Source organism: Gymnoscopelus microlampas (genome assembly GCF_963454915.1).
Source record: "Gymnoscopelus microlampas genome assembly, chromosome: 14".
In the NCBI taxonomy this organism is placed as follows: domain Eukaryota; kingdom Metazoa; phylum Chordata; class Actinopteri; order Myctophiformes; family Myctophidae; genus Gymnoscopelus; species Gymnoscopelus microlampas.
In genome coordinates this window covers 2,418,420-2,426,678 of record NC_139951.1, presented here as the reverse complement: position 1 = coordinate 2,426,678, position 8,259 = coordinate 2,418,420, and positions in this window count along the sequence as shown.

Below are 8,259 nucleotides of genomic sequence, written 5' to 3'. Positions count from 1 at the left end.
ACAGATTTTGTCCAAAAATCCCACAAATCGGTACACAGTATCTCTATAGTCATTAAACGAAACGGGTCTTTCAGATTTCTCATATTCCATCCTGATTGGCTAAAAATGCCTTCCAAAGTTTGCAGGAGTGCACCGTTTTGAACAAAATGCCTCAAATCATGAACACAGCATGCAATTTCCTTGAAATTTTGCACGCACATTCCCATTAGGCCGAGGAAGAACTAACATTTGAACATTTTCAAATCAGCCTCATGGTAGCGCTATAACATGCCGATTCGTGTTTTTACCTATAATTGCACCGATCTGTGTAAAACTTTGTATGCACACTCCCTATAGGTCAAGGAAAAAACTTTTGACCTGCATTTTTCACATCTGCCTTTTATAGCGCCACCAGGAGGCCGACTTGTGTAAAACATTTTTTTTTATACAACTCCTTCCAATTTTATCCAAATTTCACGCAAATCGGTACACATGATCTCTATAGTCATGTGATCACGACGGATGTGTTTGATTTTTCATATTCCATACTGATTGGCTAAGATTGACATCTAAAGTTTGCATTATTGGCTTGTTTTGAACAAAATTCTGCAAATCATCAACGCACCGTCCAATTGCGCTCAAACTTTGCACGCACATTCACACTATGTTGAGGAACAAATGCCAACCTTTTAACATTGGCCTGTTATAGCGCCACCAACAGGTCTAATTTAGCGAAACACATGTTTTTAACAAAATTTCTCAAATCATGAATGCAGTCAGTGTCCGATTGTCGTGCAAGGCCTAAGAAGAAATGGCACCCTTTTCACGTTGGCCTATTATAGCGCCACCAGGAGTTCACAATAGCCTACCTGACCTGGCGGAGACCTGTGCTCCGAGGAGCACTTTTTCTAGTTAATGTAATGATTTACAGATGTAACCTATAGATATATATTCATATTACAGCGTCACACAAAAGCATGAAAAGTAGCAGGTCCACAAACTTGAAAACTCGCTTTGAGCTTGTAGATCTGCTACTTTTGAAATCGAATCCTACGTATGTCCAACAGTTTTGGACATACTGTATGAGGTTTCCACCCGACAGAGAGGATTATGTGAGGTGAGAATGTGTTGTATTTGAGCCTGATGGAGGCAACACTCTGACTACATTCTAGGTATATTGTGTCTCAACAGGCGTCCCCTACAGTGAGCACAGCAGCTTTGTGGAGATGAAGAGGTTTGTCCAGTGGCTGCAGCCCCTCAAGGTCATTCCCACCATCAACGTGGGCAGCTACACTAGCAGGAGAGCCATGGAGAAGTGCTTCAGTGAGTGGCTGAAGGAAGCCAAGACCACACTCTAAACCTTAGGAGTCCAGGAGGGACCAAAAACTCTGTGTGGCGGTGGTCCAGCAGGGACCCTCACTCAGGGTTCCTTGAGGGGCTTCTGAATGGACCCTTAACAGGTCTGTTTAACTCTGAGAGTTACACAGACCTGTTAAAAGGTCTCTAACTCTAAGGTACTTGAAATTAAAAAATGCTAGCAGGCTACAGTTACCTTGCTTTCATATGTAGACACCTTTGCAGCCTTAATAATAATAATAATTATAATAATTTTAATTATTATAATAATAACTGGGTCTATGATTAATAGCGATTTTATGAAAAAAACGGTCAGAATATGCAGATTGTATTACTTTTACCTGTATCAAATAAGAAGAGAACGTTTTTGGTCTTTCAGTAAGTCTGAGACCCAAAGTGGGGTCCAGGGACCCTCAGGGTTCCCTTATGGGGCATGGGTTCTATATGGACCCCTACAGGTGTTTAACTCTAAGAGTGTACAAATGAAACCAAATTACGGGTCCATTTGGTTGCAATAAACGGAGGTATTCAATTAATAAAATGGTTTCCATTGGAAGTTCTGGATTGAAGTCTGCATATGTTATTAAAGGTAGGGTAAGTGATATATATGTATGGGTTAAAACAAAACGTTTTTTGTTAAAAGGTTAAAGATCTATATTGTGTGATAGTAATCATTGCTATAGAGTGTTTGTTCAGTCACAGGAGTCTCCATGTCTCTCCAGCTCTTTAATAAACAGAAAATAAAATGTTCAGGTAGGTGACAACATTTCAGCCAATCAGGAGAGAGTGCCCATTTATCAGCTTAATTTTTACAGTGTTCCAGTTCCAATTTTGTCTGCTCATTTATTTGTGTCACCACTTGTTTAATCTGTATCCTGACTGAGTTATCTATCCTGATTGGATAAGATTGGTATCCCTGTTTGATAAAGAGCTAGAGAGACATGGAGACCCCTGTTACTGAACAAATACTATCAGAATATAGAGCTATTTAACACTTATTTTAACCAAAGAAAATCCCTTACCCTACCTTTAAGGCCTAAAGTGAAAATGTTCTCACATAACCTGTTGTGATTCCAAAGGTTTTGTACATTGGTTAAGAATGAAATCGACTTTTTGTCCTTGGCAGCCATTTTGTTCAGTCACTGCAATTCACTGTTTTGAAACGGTTATGTTCTTTAATTCACAATGTTCTGTATTTATTCTGTATTTTACTTCAATGTTTTGTGCAAATTTTACATTTAATTAAATGCTTTTGAACAAAATGTAATGTTGCCTATTAGCCTATTGTTGGTGAAATGGAAGGTGACCTTCAAATAATTGATCGTAACATTTATCCATTTCTTATCACACCAATGGAAAATCGATGTGACAGTCTGACATAGTATATCTGCCAGTTCAGTCTTTACATTATGAAAACAAATGATGTTGACGTGTTCCCAGGTTAGATTATGTTGTGATATTGATGGACATTTACATGGCAGCCATTTGGACAGCTAAACGTGCTTATGAGTGTGTTTAATGTGCTGTACATACAGCAGGTGTTAAGAGCAGCAGTTGTCCATACTGGCACACAGTAATATCTCTGCTGTCCGGCAGGAACCAGCTAACTCCAACATTTTCATTTTTCATGAAATGAAAAAAACAAAACTGAAAAAAACAAAAATGGAGTTAGGAGGTTTTGTTCATCATTGATAAGAACAGCTAAATGGACCTCCATGCTCACAATGAGGTTGGAGGTCAAAAGGGGGTGGAGCCTGGAGTCAGCAAAACCAGCTAACTCCACCCCCCTTTCCAATGGAGTTAGCTAGTTTTGTCAGAAGCACTTTTTAATACTTTTCATTTGTTTAATACCAACACACAGACGTAAAGGGTGTTCAATAGCACTGATTTATGGATTGGAATTTATGATTGACATTCATCACGTTAGGATGGTCTTTGACAAGGAGGTATGTCTTGTGACATGACCATACCAGGCCAGTTTGCAACGTTTTACTGTCCTCCTGTTCTCCAGCATGGCTGGTAACTGTCTAACGTAATAAGTTGTCCAATGTTCTTTATATGATACTAGACCATACCCGGTCAGCGCAGCGCATCCGTGGGGGGATATGCGCACATGATCTGGCAACCCGGGAGGCAGTTCGTCCCATAGCTGGGCAGCCCCGTAACCATGGCGACAGTGTTTGACACAAAAACGCTAATAAGAAGCTGAGATTTGATGAAGTTGAAAAACGGGCTTCACAGTTAAGTTCAGATGGTAATGGTCAATGGCTGTGTGCAAAATCAGAGCAATTGGTCCAGCCACTGAGGAGAACCGGGTAGCTTCACCTACTCACTCACTCACTCACTCACTCACTCACTCACCACTACACTAGCATTTGTTTTCAAAGGACTGTGTCCTGTGCATCTTCTGTGAGGCAACCATAGAGTAGGGTGGAGAGTACAAGTGACCTTCACTGGAAAGCTGATGGTGTTATTTTCCAACACTGGCAAGTCTTGTCATGGCTGATGTCAATTCTTACTTTTATGTAATGTGTGGAGCTGCCATCTTCACTCACAAAGGACCTGTGGTATTTGAAGTCCTTTACTTCCTCCAGTGTTTGTGTCATAGAGTGAATAAGCAAGGGATAATGCATGGGGAGGTAGTCATTATTGAAATTTAAAGCCCGACAGGGCGATTAACCACCGAGGCGCAGCCGAGGTGGTTAATCGCCCTGAAGGGCTTTAAATTTCAATAATGACTACCTCCCCATGCATTATCCCGCTTATTACACGGCTACTTAATAAATACATAAATACATTTACCCAAAAGTAACAACAAAACGAAGTATTTCCTTGCTTACGGCAATGAAAGTATTCCATAAGTATTGGGCTGGGCGGACAAGTTCGCCTCGCAAAAACAAATGACGAAATGGAAAAAAACTCGCCCCAAAACACACTCGCCCCCCATTCTATTTACTGCCGATTTGCCTGTAATACCGCCGGATTTGCCCCGGGGCGACTGTGTTTTGGGGCGAGCGTTTTGGTATTCCCCCGTTGTTGTGCCACGATAAACAAGGAAGCGCAGTGGATCAAATAGAATGACTTCTCGGTTATTGCATCATCTATTTCTCACTTCAAATGTTTTCAAAAACATTCTTGAGAGCAACGTTTAGTTGTAAATGACATTGTTTGTTTGTTTACATGGCTGTCATGTTGGATAAAGCATATAACCAAGCAGCACAGGTTGACATGAGCAGGTGTTCTGAGTCTCTGATTACACAGCGGTCCGTTATAGAGCTCATCGGTCATTATCCAGAAATAATGACCGATGACTGACCAATCAGAATCGAGCATTCAACCAAGCCGTGTAATAATGCCATTTAGTTTGTCACAGAATGCACAGGGCCAATGGTTAAGCAGCCTGACTATGGTTTACTTTATATTGTGAGTTTTATAGTTTGCTGTGATTTTGATTATGCTTGCTGTGTTTTTATACTGTGTTATATTTGACGTGATGGACAATGAACTTGTATGCCACAGTATTGTTCACCTGTCAGGTGCTGTGACAGAGGCGTGTGCATCAGACTGACATCAAGGCATTCATTCACCAGTAAAACTCCACGCCCATATAAAAGGGACACCAGGTTCCTACCTCGAGCTCTCTCTCGCTACCCAGACAGTTGCCTGTTGCCACCGTTGCCGTCAGGTCACGCCAGACCAGACCTCCTCTTCTCCCTACATGTTGTAGGCAAGATCTCCTCTTCTCTCCACGCTGCGCCCGTGGACCAGACCTCTTCTCCTCACCACACCGTGGGTCGGATCTCCGCAACATTGAATCGCCTCCTCTCTCCACATCGCTGAGGACCCGATCTCTGCAGTGTCAACGCTCTCTAGACTGAAAGAACGAGCCCAATCGATGGTCTTGAAGGGCGGAGCCAAACCCAGGCGCTGGATTCCAGCGCCTGGGTTTGGAGCACTCTGATTGGTTAGGAGATAACAAGGTGCTAAGACCAGCGTTCATGCAAGGTTCTCCCAGGCTTTTTTTCTTTTGAAACAAAAAAAAAGGCATGGGTTTCCGAGGCTAACGCTCTCTAACGTCCAGATAAAGGAAAGTAACTATTTCCCTCTCTGGCGTATATGTTAAGGCTCTGTATGAGTGTGATTGTGGAGACTAATTCGAGTCCTCCTGTTTCCTTGTGTCGAGGCGCTGGAGCCAGACGGGTGACGACGGCAGAGCAGCAGTGGCAGAGATTTATTGATGTGCTTCTAATACTCCTGTTAAAGGGAAGTGATCAAGCCAGCGTGTTTATCATAGTTTGAAAGTGCCGGTTGCAAAGAGGGCTGTCATTTATTGTACCGTTCTCCTCCTACAGCGGAGCTCTTTGCAGGACGCTGGCGAGCGGCAACGCGTAAACCCCGGACTGGATTTCGCGGACTGAACAGAGTTATAGGCCTACTGGCCGTCTAGTCACTGTTGTGGCGGCCCACAAAAAACGGATCGGATTCACCAAAGGACTGGACCGGACTGATTCAAACCTGGTATCTCTAACCCACCTAATCCACTGACTTGCTTCCTTCCCCAGTTATATGATTTGCAGTTGCATGTTATTTGAATTGAAGTTGCTTGCCATTTTAAATGTTGATCCATTGATGTATTGTATTGAAAAGGGTACCCTTGCATAAATTGTCTGTTTAGTTTTATAATAAAAGGTCTATATTTTTATACATACTACTGTGTCGCGTCATTCTCTCTGTATATGGTGTGAACGGGAGTCCGAACCTAGAGTGGTAACAACTCTACCCAAAAACCTGTTACATTTGCCCGTTCTTTATGATGTTTGTTGGTCTTACATGGTTGTGGCTGTTGACCAGGACCTTGGCGGACACCAGTTGTTTTAAAAGGTTCTCCCATGCTGTTGTTCTCCCATAGAAGTGGTTTTCAAAAGTATTTTAATTTCAAGGAACCCTCCCCCCATAACTCTGTACAAAAGGAACAAAGGGAACCAATGGACCCTTTCCCTTTGTACACTCTCAGAGTTACAGACCGATACGGATCCATTTGGTTCCTGACTATCAATCATTTAGCTGGGGACCTGTGGACCCCCCCTGGGGGTCCCTGGACATATACAGTATAGTATACAATATATGCATATGCGGCAAACAGGGTACGATGATGCCCTATGTACCTAGAAAACTGTACAAATCTGTTTTCATGTTACCTTAAAGTGTATAAGCACCCATCATTTACACCTGGCTGAAGTAGGGAAACGTGGAAAGTGAAAAGCAATATTTTACACATATTTATTTTTGCCTGTCAAAGTACATTTTCTTCACGTCAGGTATAATGACTGTTATGTCAAAGCAAATGTATCCAGGTCTAAACATAATATCATACATGTTGGTGATTTGCCAGTGTATAAAACCATAATGAATATGTTTTTATTAGAAAACCTTTTGCCTCAAGTAGTCAGTATTATCTAAAATGGTGGCATATGTCATTTCTATAACAATCGTTTAGGAATTTTACATCTTATAGTTTCTTTCACTAACATTGATTATGATAAGGCTTTATCAAATAATTAACATGGACAGTAATGTAAGCAGTTGTTTCTGCTGACCCACTAAAATTACCTTTCTGTCATTTCTTAACCTACTGTAACGTAGGTTTATTTAAACTTCAATCAGAGCTGTGTTGGTTTACAGTAATCTAGTGACCAGATGATATTGCATTGCTTTCAGGTTTGTTCTCACTGATGATGTAATCAAACTGCTACCTGTTCACTATGTTTAGTCCACCATCTTGTTTGTTCACATTAACCACAAACCCTACAGTATACTTGGTTCAAATCCACAAACCAACATCTATTTTATTTACACATTTTAATTTATAATCTCTATACTAAATATCTTCTCCGAAAGTAGCCAATCTACTAATACTAATAAAAAAAATGTAATATACTGTTGTATGCTCTGTTCACTTTTACATTCAAGTATTTTGGCAAACCATATAAACTATATATATATATATATATATATATATATATATATATATATATATATATATATATATCCTCCCTTAAAACAAGTTTAATATAGAATAATGACATGCACAAAATAGGAACACCAGGTTGAAAGTGGTTTAAAGGGATGTGCTAGGTGCTTATGCTGCACTAAACATTGAGTTAGTATTAGTAAACACTATTTTAGTTAAAGACATTACTTTTGATTAATAATAATAATATCCAGTAGTGTAACATTAATATACATGATCCAACAAGGACATGGGACATAAAACAATAAACCTTGATCGTGAACTTCAATTAAATACTTATTATGCTATAAATGTATCAAATCTAACATGTTAAAAAATAATCTAATATAAACATGAACCTAAACTGATTTAGTCATTATTACAGCATATACTGTATGCCAATACATAGAAATATACAAATAGAAATACATTGAGATTGACAAGAATTAAACCAAACCCAGGTGGGTTTGTTCAAAGTTCCAGGGGAAAAACTATGACAATATTCATGTTTAACTAAATGTAATTTAATACAGTCATAGAGGGAAAAGAAACACATATAATTGTGCTGTTATAATGATCATGTATGATGGAGAAATAACATGAATAAAGATATCAAATAAATCAGTGTCCTTACAATGATCATTACGATGATATAATGTAGGATTTATATCTATGATATAAAATATCAGGTAAAAAAATAAAGATTAAAATCTGTGATTGATATCAAACTAAAGTTTCTTTCTTTTTTGGGGGGCTTTTTTACTTTTCACGCCTTTTTCTCCCCAACGTAGTTGTTATGCCAATTGATTCCTCCCCATGTTGTCACTGCTGTTGTATCCTACTGACTCACCTGCCAGTGAGGAGCCCCCACCGGGAGGACGTAGAGCCTCCATCCTGCTCCTCCCACCCAACAC